The sequence below is a fragment of the Muntiacus reevesi genome, chromosome 19 (genome assembly GCF_963930625.1).
Source record: "Muntiacus reevesi chromosome 19, mMunRee1.1, whole genome shotgun sequence".
Taxonomy (NCBI): domain Eukaryota; kingdom Metazoa; phylum Chordata; class Mammalia; order Artiodactyla; family Cervidae; genus Muntiacus; species Muntiacus reevesi.
In genome coordinates this window covers 363,087-383,835 of record NC_089267.1, presented here as the reverse complement: position 1 = coordinate 383,835, position 20,749 = coordinate 363,087, and the positions used below count along the sequence as shown (strand labels likewise).

At 38.4% G+C, this 20,749-nt stretch overlaps 1 long non-coding RNA gene across 1 annotated transcript in view; it reads left to right on the top strand.

The window, feature by feature from the left end:
* The first annotated feature begins 11,479 nt into the window (after positions 1 to 11,479).
* The window catches only part of LOC136150858 (uncharacterized), a 36,271-nt gene continuing 27,001 nt past the window's right edge, over positions 11,480 to 20,749 (top strand). Inside the window, exons 1-2 of the long non-coding RNA XR_010659947.1 lie at positions 11,480 to 11,586; positions 19,286 to 19,391. This is a non-coding gene — a long non-coding RNA (uncharacterized lncRNA). The remainder of the gene's footprint in view (positions 11,587 to 19,285; positions 19,392 to 20,749) is intronic.

The following is a 20,749-nucleotide window of genomic DNA, read 5'->3' as shown; positions in this document are numbered from 1 at the left end:
ACTGTTTTCCCAAGCACTCCATATTTATAAATACAAATGGTTTACAAGAAGACTCTCAATTAAATAAAACATTTCCTATCTGGAAGAGTAAATACTACAAACAATCTGAAGCCTTAATTCAAATGGGGACAAGCAGAGGTTACTTGCTCCAGTAGCAGCTAGAATTCTGGGGAGAGGCTCCAGAGCAAAACAGGAATACATGAAGAAGGCAGGAAATAATAGGAAGGCAAAGAAAGGGATGTGGAGAGGTACTGAAATTCCATGGATGAGGCTGTACTGTTAGCTCTTCCTACTTCCCTGTTCTCTGACAAAGCCCTGCATGTGATGCAAGGCCCAGCAGAGATTTGGTGCTGCCAGGTTGCTCCAGCCACTGTGGCCTCATCTTTTCTCTGCCATCACTGTGGCCCTCACCCAGATTCCTTTCTTGTCAAACTTGTATCCAATCACCCAAGCCCTGTGAGTCTATGACCTCTTGGTCAAACTGTCTGTTACCCAGGACACAAATAGATTGACGGTGTCAGATAACATGGTAATTTGGTGAGGGAGGAGACAGTTGGAGCACAGTAATGCCCCTTTCCCCCACCATATGCATCCTTTAAAGTATCAATAAATGTCCTTTATCCATCTATGTTTCTCTGTATCTCCAAGTCACCAGAGGGCAATTGAGTGTGATTCCTATCTTTTAAAAAATTCATTTCCTTTGATCTGTTCATTCTCTCTGGGAAGCTAATGGCTAGAACATTTGAGTCAATTCTCTTTGTCTTGGGGGAAGAGGAGTAACACAAAGCTGGGTGATGATAAAGTGGGCTGTATTGCTCGATGGGCATCACAAAGAATGTCGTGTGCGCTGAAGTTAGAGCTGTGACACTGCATGAAGCAATGGACATCCTGCAACCACATCTTAAATTCAAAACCATTTCTTCTGGAACTGATTAGTACCCAACTAATACATACACATAATAATACTCCCACATGCTTGATGCCTGCTGACTCTCTGAAAAACCTTGTTCACCCGTGTCTCAGCTGCCACCCTCCCCCACCCCTGGAAACTCTCGGGATCACTATGAACACACTGAAGGAGAAGCAGTGGCCTTTCACGAAGCTAGGACACGACCGTGAGAGTAATGGAATGATGCAGGGTTCACCCCAGACACCCAAACCACCACAGCCACTTTATCACACACCCAGACACAAAGATTTGGGTGAATGCTCTCAGTAAAAATTATGAGCTCATACGGTGGAGGTGGGGAGGGGAGGGAAGTTTACCTGTTCAAAAAATATTTTCTGAGAGGTTATTATGGGTCAGGCACTCTATTTTGAGTAAAGCAGCTATTTTACATAGAAATAAACCAATCTTCTTAAGAGGTTCAAGAACTGTTGTGCACGTTGGTTGGCGATTCCTGAAAGCTTTTGTAACATCACATCTTTCTCCTGCTTGTACCCACTTTATCTCTTTCCTTGAATCGGGGAGAGAGAAAGGAGTCAGAGAGGCAGAGACAGACATACAGAAAGGGAATCACCTTTGCATTCAGGGATTTGCTAACGTTTTCAGGTGAGGGCACAAGAACTCAGGAGGTGCACCGCTTCTCCAGCTCTTGTTATCTTCTTGCAAGTTCTGTACATTGGACTGGGCACGTGGATCTAACACGCAAGTCAGTACCCTTGTAACTTTCTATCATGTATGTTTAAAGAAACAAGAGGTCTGAGTAGGAAAACGGCAGGACCGGGCGAGTGCGGCTTGCGGTGGGACCTGAACTTGGGATTTCAGCCCGAAACCTCTGGCCAGGGCTTGCGCGGTTTCAAGACTCGGGACCGGACACCCGCCCCTTGCGCCGCCCACTGCACGCCTCCACTCGGGCCCAGCTCCCGCTCAGCTCCCTGCACACCCAGCCCTGCCTCCGGGGTCCACCTGGAGGCGCCGGAGCTGGGGCTTGATCTCCGGAATCAACCGCTCAGCCTGGGCGGTCCAGATCCCCTGGGCTGCGGCTCCTCCTGGAACCGTAGCTGCTCCCACTAACCTTTGGAAGAGAGAAAAAACTGTTCCAGACCTTTCTGTGTACCTCAAGTGTGGGAGGAAAGGACGTGAGCTTGTGTTAGAAGGTGTAGACATTGGGCTCCTCAAGGAGAGAGACTGATCCGGGAACTCTGAGCCCTGCAGCCCCCACTAGACCCCGGCCGCCGGCAGCCGTCCTTGGGGAAGTGGCCGCCAGGAGGGTCGGTGCGTCGGACCGGTAACATGGCCGAGGCAGCACTGGACGCCGAGCTCGCTATAGGTGCTCTTTCCCAGGATCTGATAGATGATTCATTTTTATACGTAATGTTTTACCCCACTCTATAGCTCCGACTGGTTAATGTTCAACCCCGGGGCTTCGAGGGGCAGCTTGGAGGGAGGCAGCCAGGGAAGACCCATTCAAGGAATTGGCCGCTTGGGAGGAAGGCGAAGAAGCCCCAGAGAGGGTGAGGGGGATGCGGTGTGGCGGGGTCGGGGGGCTCTCCTCCGGCCAGGGCCTCGCTAAGCCGCCTCCCAGAGGGCAGACAAGCAGGCGGATCCGCGGTCAGAGCCCAGCGCGCGTCCCTGGAAGCGCAGCCGGGAGGCCGCGCCCTGGCCGGCCCGACCGCCCACGACGCCGCCGCCCAGGCCCTGAGCGGCGCGTGCAGGGGCGGCGGGCGCTTCGGCCCAGCGGGACTCTGAGGGCAAAGCTGCGGCTCCCGGGCCGCCTGGGTCCGACGCTCGCCCGGGGCGGCAGGCAGGCTAGGCACGCCGCGGGAGGCGGGGTGGGGGTGGGGGGCGGCGGCAGCTGCGGATTAGATTCCGGTTTTGTTGTCGGGAGGGAGCCGAGAAGAGTCCCCGGAGGTGCGTAGGTTGCCCTCTGGGCCGCCGCTTCTCCGGGTGCCTCTGAAAATACCGTCAGGGTCGTGCGAGGCGGCACGTCTGGCCACCGCCCTTCTCCCACGTCGCCGGCCAAAAAAGTGGAACATCAAGATAAAGCAGCTGTTGTGGTCAATAGCAAGTGGTGCCGGAGCCACAGTTCGGGCGGCAGGGAGGCCCAGGGTGATGCCGCCCCCCGGGCGCGCGTTCGGGTGGAGCGGCGGCTCCGCGGGTCCCCCGCAGGGCTGGGCCGCGTGGCCCTGCAGAATCCAGGGGTCCAGAAGGCCCGGGCCAGCTGTCCAGGCTGGCACTCCGGGCGCGGGGCGCTTGAGGCAAGCAGGCTCCGGGCTGGGGAGGGGAGCTTCGCGCCGGGAGCTGCAGCCCTGAATTTGCAGACTGGAGTTTTTCGCCCCTGTCGGAGAATCTGACAACCAAGATCCTGCCTCATCAGATAAGAGTGGCTCCTGTGATTTCACGGGTTTTAGGCTGGGGTGGAGGCATTGAGGTTAGGAGAGCCCTGTGAATGAACATCCCCCGGAGGCCCAGCGCCCGCCTAAGAAGGGTTTTATTTTACTTTCTTTTGTTGGATATTATCTTATTTCCTAACAAAGTGACCTGTCCTCTGTCGCCCTGGGCTCTGGCAGTTGGCAAATCCCTTTCTGTGGCGCTGGGGACAGCCGGCAGGGTCTCCACCTCTGCCATGCCCACATGCAGGGGTGTATCAGTCAGACTCACGGTCCATCCAACACGGGCGGCCGCGTGAAGTGACATTGGAGAAGGCTGTGCCAGTTCATCCGGGAGGACCGAGAAAGACGCCATCAAGTTGCATCTGGGTGCAGTAACCCCACCCAGATATCCGCCCAGAGAAGCAGGGTTGAGTGGGCTGGGTTGTTGATACTAACCAGAACGGAGAAAGGGCCCCCAAACCAGGTTACCATTAGTCGTGGTTCCAAGTCACGTTCCATATGCTGTTCCACCGACTTTTCAGGGACAGCACAAATGACTCCAGGTCTCATCTCCCCAAAGGAACGAAGATAAAGCTTCCTGCCCAGGACTGCCTGCAGGGGGGACTGCGGTAATAAATGTTGACCTGCAGCAAAAATCGATTGAGTGGGACCGAGGTGGTGGCAGTAACGATGGTTGGGGGAGTGGGGGGAGACCCGCGTGGAAGCGGGAGGGGCGAGGGAACCAACTCCGGCAGCTTGGGAACTAGACTTTTCTCACTTGAAGGGAAAAGGAGGTGCAGAAAGGGGCTGAAAGGCGAGCCAGGGTGGGTTGGGAAAGCGAGGTGAGGAGGGTCATTCTCCCTTCTGGGAGTCCTGGGAAAGGTCGACTACGTATATTCTTAAACTGTAATCAGACTGAAGTATTTGGGTTTTTTAATTTTTCTGTGTAAGGTTTAATGTTTGAGGCTATTAATTCATAGCTAGATTTCCAGACAATAAAATATACTATCAATAGGGCAGTGGTGTGTCTCCACTAGGGGCTCAAAATCAAAGCTCAAAGACTTCAGCTAAAAATATGGTTAGGGTGGAGAGGGAGGTGGGAGGGGGGATCGGGATGGGGAATACATGTAACTCCATGGCTGATTCATGTCAATGTATGACAAAACCCACTGCAATGTTGTGAAGTAATTAGCCTCCAACTAATAAAAAAAAAAAAAAAAAAGATACTCCTCATACATCATAAAAAAAGAAAAAAGATGGTTGGGGGATGAGAGAAGTGATGAACTGGAGCTACCTTATATCAGTCTTTGAAAGCAGATTGTTAAATTCTCAGTACTCTCGTGAGCAAGTTGTTGCACAAAGCCATTACTAAAATTGTATAAACTTACAGTTAAATAATCTTAAAAGCAAAAGAAATGCATTCTTAAAACTCATCAATTCCTGATTTAACTACAATTTGCTATTATCTGTGCTGCGAAGTTACTTATAGGATTTATAACTATATAGTAAAAATAGAAACAGCAATGTGTGGATTTGCAGGTCTTTCCTGCTCTGACTTCAGTGATGATCACATTGGTGTCTTGTAGTTTGCATGATGTAGGCATTTACATCACAATAGTTGTCAAATGCTAAAATAAGAGCATGATCTATGAGGTTAGCTGCCTAGATCATGGAGCAACAAACTTTTCTGTAAAAGGCCAGATAGTATATATTAACAGCATGTAGAACTTTAAATATATACTTTATAGTTTATATGCAACTAGAGAATAATGACTGACCTTTAGGTTGATAATTATTGAAACACTTTTCTATGTGTATGTGTTTAAATATTCTATAATCAAACAGAAATAAAAGGAATGCAGACTCTAATGCTATAGTACAGTTAGGCTTCTTAAAATTCTCTCATCTTGAGAAAGGATTTTCTTTAACTAGAGGCAACTTTTTAAATAATGTTCAAACCAATTTGTTAGGCAGCCATAAAATATATGTCTAGTTCGTTAATTCTACTTTCTTCCAAAATTTTTTATACCTTATCCTCTTTCCTCCTTTCCCATGCTTACTCTCAGGTTATAACATTTAGAGCAATCAGAACAGATTTTCATTGGCATCTGTCCCCATATTCCCCACCTACTCTTCCTTCCATGTTTCTAAATACAGTTCCTCAACTTGTAGCCTAGATAATCAAACCCCTTATGTCTACTCAGAGACATTTTCCCATCAGTTTTCTCCTTTCTTTCTTATATTATCATCTTCCCTCTCTTCTTGATTACTCTTGTGCTATTATTTCTCTCATCTTAAACAAGAACTTCTCTTTTTTATATTTTTTAAATCGAAATATAGTTAATTTACAATATTGTGCTAGTTTTAGGTATAGCAAAGTGATTCAATTCTGTATATCCTTCAGATTATTTTGCATTACAGGTCATTACAAGATACTGAATATAGTATCCCCTACTAAGCAAAGTAAGTCAGGACAAAGACAAATATTATATGATAGCACTTTTATGTGGAATCTAAAAAGATAATGAAAATGAATCCGTGTATGAAACAGAAACAGATTCACAGACGTAGAAAACAAATTTATGGTTTGTTTTATGTTTATCAAAGGGGAAAGGGATGGGGGAGTGATCAACCAGGAGTTTGAGAATAACAGATAACAGACTACTGTGCATAAACAAGAACTTCTCTTAACCACACTTCCCCTGCCAGCTGCCATCACATTTCTTTGCTCCCCTTTATACTAAGACTCTTAAAAAGAGATGACTGTATGGGTTTCTCCAACTTCTATTAATATTTTACCAGTCTCCACTACTCCACCAAAAAAAAATGATATTATGGAGCTTACACATAACCTTCATTACAGCTAGATGAGTGGCTGGTTTGGGGTTCTCATGCCATTTAGTCTCACTGTATGACTTGACAGTGTTGATCACACCATCTTCCATGATTAGATGGTCTCATTTAGCTTATAAGTCACCACACAGTTTGCTTTCTCCTGCCACCTCACTCATTATTCTTTTCCCCGTCTCCTTTGCTGGCTTCTCCTTATCTCTTTGATTCTCATTGCTGTGGTCCTGAGTTCAAAATTTGATATTCTGATTCTTTACTTACATTCACTCCCTTTAAGATCTCATCCAAATACTGGCTTAAATATCACCTACATGCTGACAGTATCCAAATTTATGTCTTTAATAGTCACCCAAATAAGAAAATGATTTAAAAAATAAATCTACATTTCATTGAAAATTTTATTATGTCTTTTCCCAGCAAAATTAAGTTTCTCAGGTAAGAATTTAGTCATTCATTAAAGATTTGGGTGTATTTTCTGTGTACCTAGTGGCTGGAAGTCAGAGAAGGGAGATCAGAAAAAATTTAAATTATTGGGGAAGACATGATTACAGAAAAATTATATGTCTTAGGTATTTGACAAGCAACAGTCTATGTAGGAGAGCCTTACGGTGCCCTTAAAAATAGGAGTGTTAGAGCCTGAATTAGAGAAACAAGGACAAAATGAATCTCTAAAGTCATTTCATCTGTCATCTCTCAATTCCTCTGGAGAAACTTCTGATTGCAATAGTTTTCAATGACTCAAGGGTTAGAAGTTCAAATACTTTTCTTGTAATGTTATGTCACAGTTATAAGTGACATAATCATTCATTTAATTTTAAAGCTCTCTTCAAAGTCTTTACATTACATTTTGCTAGAGAGTCTTATTTATCCCATAGTCAACTACTGCAAAAAAATAAAATAATAATAAGATCTCACTGGGAAACATTTTTTCAATCTTAAATAGGTTAGGACTAAATCTGAATACAGGAGTTATTTGATAGTCTAAATGAAGAGTGGAGTTGATTGTTTCAAGGTACTATCTATAATTGAAAATGGAGGCTGATACTAATACTGAAACAATTTTAATAAAAGTTCTAATACTTGTAAATTCTTTAGTGGGATATTTTCCCCTTACCATACATTTGTTATCTCTTTGGGATACTGGTCAGACAAGTTCTAAACAGGATACCCACATTTAACCACATATCATTAGATCTTATACACTGTAAGAGATTTGTTGGATACCAAGCCACTTAGCAAGCGTGTGGTCAGCCAAGCTGAATCACTGAAGATGCTGTTTGGTAACCGCCGGGCCACTGTGGTCTGGGGACGGTTATTTAGGCTTTGGCTCTCCATTCCTAATCTCCTGGAGAAGTGTTTACCTTCTCTGTTTACACTTCTAGTTCTACACCAAGTTGTGGCTTGCATTTTAGATTTTAGTGTCTTCTGGAAATCGGTTGGTTTATCTTTTTCAAGGTTTGCCTTGAGAGTCTGTGTTTCATTGCCAATTAGATAGGTTTCTTAAACTATAGTCTAAAGGGGAGAAAAAATTTCTAAAAACATTAACCATAATAAATAGGTTTTATAAAAGTTTTAAATTCCACTATAGTTAATCAGTTTGAACAAGACATTTAAGCTCTAAATAGCATTTTAAAGTAAACAGAGCTTCATACAAAGTGACAGTTAGAATTATATTTTCCGCTTCTGAGTGTGAGAAAATTAATGTACCAAAATAGTGCCTACTGTTTAAAGATGTCTTGCTCCAGACATATTTAACAACTGAGATTCGCAGTGGGTAGACCACTGAAGTGTCTCGTCATTAAATTATGCACTGTACATTAGAAACAGATGTACTCCTGGAAGTCTTGCATGACAACATTGTTTTGCAATTTCCCGATTAAGACATTGCTAAAAGTGAAAATGGAACCGAACTAACAGGTCAGCTATCTTACTTTAATCATGGAGGAGAGCGGTTGGCTTTGAGAAGGCCTGGTGCCTTTCCTTGGCAGTTTGATATAAACTCTAAATGCTATTTCTTTACCTTGTTTTCCTCTAAAAGCTAAGGAATTAATGAAATTACTTATTTTAAATATTGCTTGACCTTAAAGTATTTAGATTTTAATAGGCCAATGTCACAACTACTTAATATATTGAGTCACAAAACAAATCTTACAAATCAAGTGGAAAAAAAAAACTGGGAAAAATGTTATAGTCATTCTTTCTAATCCATGGAAAAATAGCTATGTATCTCTCTGGAAATAAATTGTATTGAACAATATATAAAAGAAAGTGAAATTTCACTGAAGCATAGTTATGTGGATGGACTTGGACAAAGTCAAAAGATAAGAATGGAGGGTCGTACTTCTCTGGTGGGTCAGTGGTAAAGAATCCACATGCCAATTCAGGAAACACAGGTTCAGGGTCTGGTCTGGGAAGATCCCACCTGCCAGAGATCAGTTAAGTCCATGAGCCACAACCACTGAGCCTGTGCCCGAGAGCCCTGATGCTGCAACTGCTGCATCCTGAGTGTCCAGGGCCCATGTTCTGCAACAAGAGGAGCTACCACAATGAGAACCCTGAACACCGCAATGAGAGAAAAGCCCGTCCAGCAGCGAAGACCCAGCACAGCCATATGTAAATCAATAGTAAGGTGTTCCCAAAATTTAAAAAAAAGAAGGGTTATTATCTGGCACTAAGAGGTAAAACTGAAAATCACTGACTGGTTCTAGTCTAGGAAGTATTTTTGAAAAGAATAGATGTTAACTATAAAAATCTATCAATTTATATTCCAATGTGTGATATATTTTCCATGGAAATTAATTTAGGAAAAAACTTCAAATTCAGGTCATATATGTGGAAATTCTTTCTTTTAAACTTAACCGTCCTCGAAAGTGTTAGTAATTACAACTTATAAAAGAGTCAGAGTTTGCTGGACAAATAAATTGAGATCAGTTTTGGAAATTTTATTTTATGAAATGTTATACAATGGAGGCTTCTGTTTGAAGTGTCGTAAAATTAACAAACCAAATATTTGACAGAACTGGGGGAAAAAAGGCTTCAAATTGTCTTTATCTGTGGTTGCCATTCTCGAATATGAAACAAGAACAGTAATTTTTCCCTATTTTTTTAAACTGTAGGCCACATATTTTTGACCACCATCTATTTATTCGCATATGTATTTCTTCACTAAAAACGTTTTGTTTCAAAAAGTAAATCTACAGTTGTTCTATATCCACAGTTAATTTTCTTGTGTCCAGATACACACATTTTTATTCCAACAAGATAAACATTCCAATGAGATAAACATTTTCACTAAAAGGTTGCGACACTTCAAAATGGCCACAGATGACTGATTCTTTCTTAGTTACTGCCTCATTGTAAATCTTTGAGCAAGAAAGAATTTCTTCGTACATTTCTCATTCCTTACAAATACAGGTTAGAATAGTGTGACTCTAGGGAAAATAGCCCCAATTCATATTTTTCTAACCTTAATTTTTAAATAATGTCCAATGAAAAAATTACCCATTCAGTTAGTTTTTAGTAAGTTTGTAGTTGTCTCAATTTGTTTGGATGACTGCAATTTCATTAGTTAAAGATACTGTTATATATGTAGTGAGGTTTTACGGGGATGGGAAAAATGCATAATGTTATGAAAGACAGACACATGTTCAAAATGTTGCCATTTGTTTTACATGAATTAGAAAATGATGACACGGCTCTGTTTTGAAATCATCAGTCTTCATGAATTATTTTATAAATAATATAGTTGAAATAAAACCTCAAACTTATTTTTTGACCACATTTCCCCCTGTGATCTTTAAATCCAGGCATATATTTAGGAAAGTTAAATCCTTAAGTTTTAAAGTTATGTATACTTCATGCACCAAAAAGAAATTCGAAGGCTTTTTTTCCCCTCTTTTTTGGCTCCCTAAATCTTTTGAGTAGTTTATGTTTCTTTGTTATAGAGAGGGCTGTAAGTCCTTTTTTTTTTCCTGGTAGAAACTGGAAATTGTGCTTTGCTAAATGTAAACAATATCAAAAACTAAAGTATCTTCTGGATTTGGATTGGATCCCTAAGTCAATGCGATTCAGTAGCTTCTTATATTGGCAAACTATGCTCCCATCTACCAAAGATGAAAAATGGGTCAACAAGTAGCTTAAGGATTTTTGCCAGATATTTACATATGAATCAAAGGTGATGTCTCCTTAAATTGTACTTAATATAGGAAACAGTCTGTTTGATTTCAAACTTAAGTGGTATTTGATGTAGTCATTGCCTGTTCATGATTAAAATCTTACAGAAAGCCCACCAATGATGAGCAATCTAACATTTGCAGTCTCAGTTGTCAACTGTGCCAATTTCATGAAAATCATATTATCATAGTTGGATCCAGGCTAACCACAGAGAGCTCTTTCTCTATCCATAATTACATAATTAGATTATTTTTATCTTAAAGCTTACTTTAAGTAACATTTTCTCTATGGTATATTATTAAAGAATCATGCCTTCTTGAAGTCTCTTTGTAAGCCAAGAAACCCACATGTTACACATTATAGGGGGAAAAAAATAGCTTTCATGTGATTTCTGCCCAGCTTTGAATCAAGGTTCAGGAACTGTATTACAGTCTGCCAGTGACATTTTGGGAATGAAGAGAATACAGTTGCAGAGCAAACTTTACTAAAATAATTGATGAGACAAGATATTGGATGTTAAAAAAATGCTATTACTCTTAGTGCCAAACCTATCTTTCTCAAGAGTTAGACTTGGACATTTGAGATAAGATTTTAAAACTATGTTCTCTATATAGAAAGTGCATCTGCTATCGTAGGCTGAGGGGAGGAGGCAGTCTTGATCTGCAATAAGTCTATTTTGTTTTAATGTTTGGTTATTAATATATACAATATCGTTCATCCTCATTCTCAGTTTTATATAAGCCAAAGAGAGTGTAAATTCATCAATACTACACAAACCAGGCATACAGAGTTTGGTAACTGACTGTGAATTCTGGTAAATTGCTTATATTTCTCTAGAAATCTTGGTTTGCAGATCTCATGCTTGATACGCTAGAAATGTGTGACAAAGATATTGCTCAAGATAAGGACACAAAGCCTAGGGAAATAGAAATATGTGAGATGATAACCCCACTCAACCAAATAGACAATGTTAGTTAAGTAGTGAATGTTTTTATTTCATTTATTTTATTTTCTATAGATTTATAAATGAAAAAAAGATGAGCTTAAGAAAGAAGGCTGCTCTGAATCAAATATGGAAGACTGTCCATTTCAAGTCTTAGCTGAATCTGAGTCTGAAATTGCTTATCAACTTTTTTTTTTAATTACAGAATGCTGCCTTATGCAGATGTGCAGTGAATCCTTGAACAGGAGAGTTATTTGTCCTCCCAGTCTTCCCTGTATCAAAACCCATTGACAACACAACTAAAAGTAAGTTATTAAACTTGTCCTTAATTCTGCCTATAGTGATACAGCTCTTTGAGATTTCTCACAAAGCTTTTCTCCAGGTTGGGATTCTACTCTGAGGAATTATAAACTGGAGTAAATTTCAGTTTCCTATATCTAAAGTTTAAGATCACTGTCGCATCTTTGTTGTATCCTGTGATGCACTGCATCATGATACATCATTGGATATCTTCCCAACTGTATTAGAAACTCATGGTTTCCTTCTACCTTTAGTAAATTTTCTTTCACTGGCTTTGTTGTTTTTCCATGATGCTGAAATTTGAGCATGGATATTTGAGTACACTATAAAGCATCCAGGGCAAACTGGGTTTGGTTATGTCACAACCCACTCCAATGTTTTTGCCTGCAGAATTCTATGGACACAGGAGCCTGCCAGGCTACAGTCCATGGGAACGCAAAGAGTGGGACATGACTGAGCAACTAACACTTTCATTTTTCAACCCAAGAAGGTCTGTGGGTTCATGATGCAAATTCGCCTATCTCCATTCTAACAATATAGACCTATGTATCGATCATTAAAAAATAGTTCTCATCACTGAACTAAAATTATTAAAGACAATATGTATCCACTTTTAGATAGTTTACTACGCATTAGGGGGAAGTGTTGATTTAATGACACTTCTCCTCAGTTGTCTTGTATATTGTTGTTGTTGTCATTTAATCTCTCAGTTGTGTCCAACTCTTAGCGACCCAATGGACGTTAGCCCACCAGGCTCCTCTCTACATGAGATTTCCCAGACAAGAATACTGGAGTGGGTTGCCATTTCCTTCTCCATGGAACCTTCCTGACCCAGGGATCAAATCTCCATCGCCTGCATTGGCAGGTGGATTCTTTACCACTGAGCCACGAGGAAGCCCTGTTTTGTATATGATAACTGAAAAGGGAGAAAGACAGGACACTGAAAGATGAACTCCCCAGGTTGGTAGGTGCCCAGTATGCTACTGCTGATCGGTGGAGCTATATCTCCAAAAAGAATGAAGGGATGCAGCCAAAGCAAAAACAACACCCAGTTGTGGATGGGACTGGTGATGAAAGAAAGGTCTGAGGCTGTAAGAGCAATATTGTATAGGAACCTGGAATGTTAGGTCCATGAATCAAGGCAAGTTGGAAGTGGTGAAACAGGAGATGGCAAGAGTGAACATCAATACTTCAGGAATCAGTGAGCTAAAATGGACTGGAATGGGTGAATTTAACTCAGGTGACCATTAAATCTACTCCTGTGGGCCAGAATCCCTTAGAAGAGTGATAATCTCTAAGAGTAGAGGCACATGATGTGGTTGTACCAACATTACAGCTTAATGATTGGAAGGACAGCACAGGGATGGGGATCCCAAGTGGAGCCAGGTAATCAGGGTAAAGGAAGCAGAGATAAAAGCTCTGGAAGGCTGAAGTGGAATGAACAGTGAATGTGGGGCAGAATATGAGAGTGGAGGGGGCTGCATAATGAGAAAGTTCTGGAAAATTGCAGAAGGGTCACCTTGAGTCTTTGGTTAAGTACTGATCTACACAAACATTAGGGGAAACTCTGAAATTAGAGAAAGAACCTGGGAAAGGCCAGGAGTGACAAGTTTTTTGAGTTCACATAAGATGGAAGTAATTTCTGTTCTTGAAGTCAAAGTGGAAAGACCTCATGATACATCAGGTCTTAGCAGTGAAAGCAAGTGAAAGTAAGTTAGCCTTAAAATTCTCTGTGTGTGCCTGCTTCATCGCTTCAGTCGTGTCCAACTCTTTGCAACCCTATGGACTGTAGCCTACCAGTCCATGGGATTCTGCAGACAAGAATACTGGAGTGGGTTGCCATGCCCTCCTCCAGGGGATGATCTTCCCAACCCAGGGATCAATCTTAGGTCTCCCCCATTGCAAGCAGTTCTTTACTGCCTGAGCTACCAGGGAAGCCTTTTTAACCTTTTTTAACATGTTTAAAAAGTTAAAAAGAAAGTTTTGAAAAATTAATATGACCCACATGTAACCTAACTGTCTGCCTGGTGAAAATACAGTGCTCTTTAAAGGTATATATAAAAAAAAAAAAGTCCTTTATTGTACAATATGAAATACACAGTGTCCAGCATCTAGTCAAAAATTACTAGGCAATCAAAGGAACAGAAAAATACAGATTTTAATCAGGAGAAATATAATTTGATAGAAATAAATGCAGAAATAGCACATAAAGGAATTAACAAATGAAGAGTTTGGAAAGCTGGGACAACTTCCAGTTTATGGTCTACAGTATAGAAATCTTAGAAATTTCACTTCATTTTCAGAAAAAGAAAAAGATGAACAAAGTAAAAATCAGCAATCATTTTTAGATATATGATATACATCAGAGAATTGAAGGTCACAGGGCAAACTACTGCCCCAACTGGAGACAGATTCATATACTGCAAGTCAAAGTGTTTTCTTCACTAGGAGCAAAAGTCTAAGAGCAGAAGTCTGTTAGAAATACTTAAACAGCAACTGCTGAATTGTTGGAAGTTCTGTTTGGATAAGCTTGAATGTTAAGAGACTCCAGGCAGGCCAGTCATACAAGTTGTCTCATGCTTATGAGAGTTTTACCCCCAATAGTCCCACTAGCTTTTGAGGATGAACATTAGAGAGAGATGTCCTCATGATTCCCACAGTGTGAGAAGAATGCAGCATTCTGAAATATTCCAAAAGCATCCTATTATCCTTAACAAAGAATACCCTCTAAAGTTACTATTTTACCAAAATCTGACTGACTTGTATTTTAATAAAGCCTATCTGACTTAGGAGAAGGGAAATATCAAACTCCAGCCCCATTTTACCTTTGATGTGGGGAAAGGGAAATAACCAACTTCAGAAACACCTCTTCATTTCTGTGTCACCCCAGGTGAGAAAACTAGAAAAATAGCAAATTAAATCCAAAGTAAGAACAAACGAATAATAAAAAATTAGGGTAGAAATCAGTGAAATTTAAAACAGAAATCAATAAAGGTGGCAAAACCAAAAGCTAGCTCTTGGAAAGTATCAACGAAGTTGATGAACCTCTAGTCAAATTAACTAAGAAAAATAGTGACCAGTGGTTGCCAGGGATTAGGGTGCTGGGAGTGAGGGATGAGCAGGTGGCACAAAGGCCTGGGAAGCTATCTGTATGTTACACTGTAATGGTGGAGACCTGACATTATGCACTTGTCAAAACCCATAGAAATATACACACAAAGAATGAAGGCTACTGAATGAAGGCTACTGTAATCTGTACACTTTAGCTAATGATAATGTGTATGTATAGGCTTATCAATTGCAAAAAATTTGCCACACTACTCTGAGATACTAAACATGGGGAAAACTGTCTAGTTTAGGGGAAATTGAGGATACATTGGAATTTTTGTACTTTCTGCTCACTTTTTTCTAGAAACTTACTGACTCTATATAGTGTGCTAATTTAAAAGGTAGCTGAGATAAACATTAGAACTTCTCTATAAAGGATATAAAAGAAAACCTGAACATGATGAGATCTTAGACACAATAATCATAATGAAGTTGTAAACAAAATTCAGATAGATTTTCTAGAGATTAAAAGTACAACATATACTTAAAAAAATACACTGAATGTTATTATAAGTATATAAGTCACAGGCAACCTCATTACATTTAAAGGCATGCTAATGAAAAGTATGTTAAAAAGTCATAGAAAAAGATGAAAATAAATTTCACTATTAGAGGGATATTATCAAGTATTATAACACATTAGTAACTGGAGTCCTAGAAGAAGAAAAAATAATGAGGCAGGAAAGAAATGTGATGAAATAGTCATGAAAAGTTTATAAATTTGATGACTGACAGACACATAAATTCAATAATTTAAATAATAACAAAAGCACAATGGTGGTAATGAAACCAACACTAAGGTTTATAATAAAATCACTGAAAACCAGAGACACTAAGAAAATCTTAAAAGAAGGTAGAGAAAAAAGACACATGACAAAGAGAAAAATATACATCAAAATGAAAGCAGACTTCAGAAACTATAAAACCAGAAGACAGTGGCATAAGATCTTTAAGATGCTAAATGAAAAATATTTCTTGACCTAGAATTATTGCATGTATCACAATATTCTTCAAACTTACAGGCAAAAATATGTTTCAGACCAAAAAAAAACTTGTGAGAATTAAGAAGATTCATACTAAAAGTAATACTTAAGGAAAATATTCAAACAGAAGTTAATTGGTACCAAACGTATATTTGAATCTGCAAAAAGAGTGAGAGTGCTGGAAATGGTAAATATTTGAATGCTGTTCAGTTGCTAAGTCATGTCTGACTCTGCAACCCCATGGTCTGCAGCCTGGCAGGCTCCTCTGTCGATGGAGATTCTCCAGGCAAGAATACTGGAGAGGGTTACCATTTCCTTCTCCAAAATATTTAAATAAACATTCAAATATTTAAAGAAGATATATGTTCTCACTTTAAAAAATTTCTGTAGCAGATCATTTCCTTGTCATTATTAACAAATATACTTGACATTTATTATTAAGAAGTAATAATGCATGGTTTCGTTTATAGAATTAGCAGAAATAAAACATATGACAACAATACAACCAAAGAGGAAAAGTGAATATGGAGTTACACTCTTATAAGATTTTTATACTGTATTTGAAGTGATAATAACATAATCTTAATTTAGACTGTGATAAGTTAAAGATGAATATGGTAAACTCTAAAGCGATTACTAATAAGAAAAAGGAACAAGGTGAGCTAACTAAGAGTAAAGATACAATAGAATCATATAATTAATCTTATAACATCATTAATATAAAAATGCAGAAATATTTGATAAGAGAAAGATGAGATGGAACAAATAGAAAATAGCTTTAACTTCAGTCTTATTGATAGCCACACTGAATATATTGTGTCATCCAATGCCAAAGTCACATTTAGGTATTAGGGACATATATGTTTAGGCCAAATTGAAATGTGGTATGAGTATAAAACATGCATTGGCTATCAAAAACTTAGTATGAGTTCATCTAATGTAAAATAGTCAGTAATATATTTTTACATTGATTGTTTAAATGAGAATATTTTTGGATATATTTGAATAAATAAAGCAAAGTATTGAAAGAGTATTTTAACCCTTTTTGGTGTGTCTACTAAATTTTTTAAAAATTACATAAATGTGACTAATATTTGTGGCTCACATTTTATTTTCATTGGATAGCACTGGCCCAAATACCCCAATTAAAAGTCAATATTGTCAGATTGGATGAAAACCAAAACCTATATATACATGTTGTCTACAGGAAACCCACTTTAACTATTAAAATATAAATGCTAAAGAATGGAAAAAGTTATAATATGAAAACACTACTTAGATGAAAGCTGGAGTGCTCATATTGTATCAAACCAAGTTGACCTCAGAACAAGGAAAAATGCCAGGACCAAGAGAGACGTTATATATTAATAAAGAGGCCAATTTATCAAGAAGCTATAATAATTCTAAATTCAGTAAGAGAAGTTTGAAATATGTGAATAAAAAATAACAGCAGACTGACATCTTAAGAAATGCTAAATCAAGCTAAAATGATTCATTCAGGCTGAAGAAATGATACCAAATTCAAATTGGATCCTCAGAAAGAAATGGTAAAAATAAGGGTAAATGGAAAACTGTATTTCTCTTTATATACTTTTACAGTAAAAAATGGAGTTCATTGAATTTATCATCTGTTTAGGCTCATTTATATATGTAGTTGTACTGTGTCTACAATTTACATGAAGTGGTCCAATTTTAACTCTATGTTGGTTAGGAAAAAACTAAATATGTGCACTGTAATCCATCAAGTTAAGAAAAAAAGAAAGGGAAAAAACTATAGTTATTAAGATAGTAGGTAAAATAAAATTTTTTACGTATTCAAAAATCAGAAACAAATGAGAAAAGGGGGAACAGAGTAACAAAAAAAGGGGGATAAATGAAAAAACTGCATGGCAGATCTAAATTGAATCATATCAATAATTATATTAAACACTAAGAAACTAAACACCCAAATTAAAAACTGTCCAAATGGATAAAAGACCCAACAATAAGTCATATAACAGATACAGTTTAAGTAATAATACATAGAAAAGTGCTGCAATTCTAAGATAAGCACAGCCCTGTTAATAAGAGATTTACTTAGCAAATGGCTAATGAGGAGAAATATATTTAGCATGCCAAGAGTAAGAAAAGAAGGCTGTAGTGGCAGTGTTAATAATAGATAAAACTGACCTTAACACAAATTGTATTCCTAAAAATAGAGATTTCACAATGATAACTCATTTCATTAGGAAGACAAAATTATCATAACTATGTGCTTAAGAATAAAGTTTAAAAATATGAAGCAAAAATGAACAGGATTAAAGAAACAGATAATTGGAAAAATAAAGATTTTGATAGAGACTTTCTCCTCTTTAAGAAATTGATAGAGAAACTAGACTTTAAGCAATCAAAATCAATTCACCTTCAAAGAAGATAAAGTATCAAATAATTCAATATATATACATGGAGATATGTATATAAAAGCGAAAATAAAAATTTAATCCTTAAAAAGTTTTGGCTCTCTACATTTTATGCTTCATATCAGAAGATAAAACAATGTCTTTTATATAAAACAATGAGAACTAGGTTTACTTTCTTTTATTCTGATGTCTTTGTAAAAAGTTATTTTCTATTTTGATTAACCTTGAAAACAAACATTCAGCTATTAGGGCAAACAATGGCAAATATATGACATTTTATTAAGCCCTGTTCTAAACTAAGTCAACACCACCTTTGCTTCACCTTCTTACTTAGAAGTTAATGGCAAAAAAGTCAACGGCTAAAACTGACAGTAGTTTTTGAAAATTTGATTTCTTTTTCTCTTAGCCATGTGAGTGATATGCATGTGCCCCCTCCCTCACCTGATAGCTCAGTTGGCAAAGAATCTGCCTGCAATGCAGGAGACCTGGGTTCAATCCCTGGGTTGGGAAGATAAGATCCCCTGGGGAAGGGAAAGGCTACCCACTCCAGCAGTCCATGGTGGGCCACAGAGAATCGAACAGGGCTGAGCGACTTTCACTTTCTCCCTTACAACAATTTCCCCCTCCTTTTACAACTGGCACTTTTGGTTGGTGATATGTGTAGAGTTTTCCTGTTGCTGGTCCCAAATCTGGCATTATTTCTGACAGTCATTTTCTTTGGATAAAATCCAAATATTTTAGAAGATTGAAGTAAATTAATTGTGTTATCTATTTCAATAAAAGAGCCACCACAGCCAAGCCAACATAAACAGGCTATAACAGTGATGGCCAATTTAAAGGTTCATTAACAAATACCAGTAGTAGCACTATAATTTCCAACCTTTTATCACTCAAATAGGCATTGAAGACACCAGAGAAGAAACTATGTCACACCACAGACTGTCGATCAGTTTTTTACTTATCATTATAAACTTCCAAAATGTAAGTTAAGTTCTAGCTGTCTTGCTAATTTTCAGATTTAATTGTGCCCCCAAAATGATGACAGTGTTTTAGTTGTTCTTTTTTGTGCTTCCTTTCCCATTTGTCTCCTCTGGCAAACACTTACTTTCTGATCATTTACCCTCCTTAACGAATCTCCTTGTTTAATTGTTTAAAATGATCTATATAGTTTTAAGTGAGTTTGGAGCCTCAATGTTTACTTCACTTGTTCACAGTGTGATGGCAGAAAGATGTAGAGGAAACAAAAATGACAGTGGTACCCTAGAATTGAGGTATGGTTTCTGCTCTCTCTTCTGGGCAGAAAAGAAGTCACAGTCACAGGTAAGTTGAACTCCACCTTACAAAAACACCTGGTTGTAACTTGTGTACAAGAAAAAGCTAAAAGTCAAAGTGACAAATTGGGAAAAGCTATTCACAAAACTCTGTAGATTAATAATATTTATTATTCATCTGCTATAAATTTGTGAATGTTTTGCCTAGTTTTAATAATAACATTAATCATTTCTCTGCAAAAGACTTTTAACCTTTCAAGTGGCAATTTTAAAACTCTTAAGAAATGAAAATTGATTAAAATTTATAAAAAATTATAGAGGAAGAAATCTAAACATAAAGATAGGAATGACTTTTCACTCTTATCTGTGCCTTCATTTGTAATAATAGTACAATAAAAGAGCACACAGTTTTCACTCATCCTCTTAGTAATGAAAATTGAGGAATAGTGTTGGGTACTGTTGAGGGTGGAATGAGACAGGAAAAGTAAGTGCGGATGGTGCTCAGGGCCGATGGGACATTTATGCACTCTCTCCTTTGACATTCAGCTGCAGGGAACTAGACATTGTAAAATTCAGTGAGATAGTCACGTTTATGAACTAATTGTTTGAAGTACAAATAAGTATAATATTTTTGATATGTATTTGGTATGTGCTGTGATAATTTTAAAAGTGAATCAACTCTGATATTCTAGTGTGAGGAAACAATCACATGTTTAGACAAAAACTTAACTACTAAGTTGATTCATAACATAATACCATATAGTAATGGAAAGTCAGATATAATCTAGATAGCCAAAAGCATGGCTTAAAAGAACCTGACAATCTTTATGATGACATGTCATGCAAACAGTGAAAGAGAATATCAGGCAATATTTATTAACACGAGAAAACATCTATATTGTGTTGGTTGTTAAAATCAGAGGCAAAATTGTTTATAATATAAGCACGATCTTGTCAAAAGATATGTATAATGTCATTACATACATATTCATGTAATTATATAAAATTATATAAAAATTTAGTTTTATATATTCATATTTAAGGTCAAAAGGAAATGATGGTCTCTATCATCACTTATATTCGTCCACTCAAACTGTTAAAACACCATAGACTGGGTGGATTAAACAACAGAAATATATTTCTCACAGTTCTGGAGGCTGGAAGTCTGAGCTGAGGGTACTGGAAGGGTAGGTGTCTGGTGAGAAGTCTCTCTGGACTGCAGATGGCTACTTTCTCACTGTGTCTTCACATGGAGGAAAGAGAGAGCTCTTCTTATAAGGACACTAATTCCACCATGAGGGTCTTACCCCATCCCCCATGATCTCATCCTAACCTAATTCCCTGCCTATGTCCATACATTCAGATATCATCACCATGGGATTTAGGACTTTAATGTATAAATTTAGG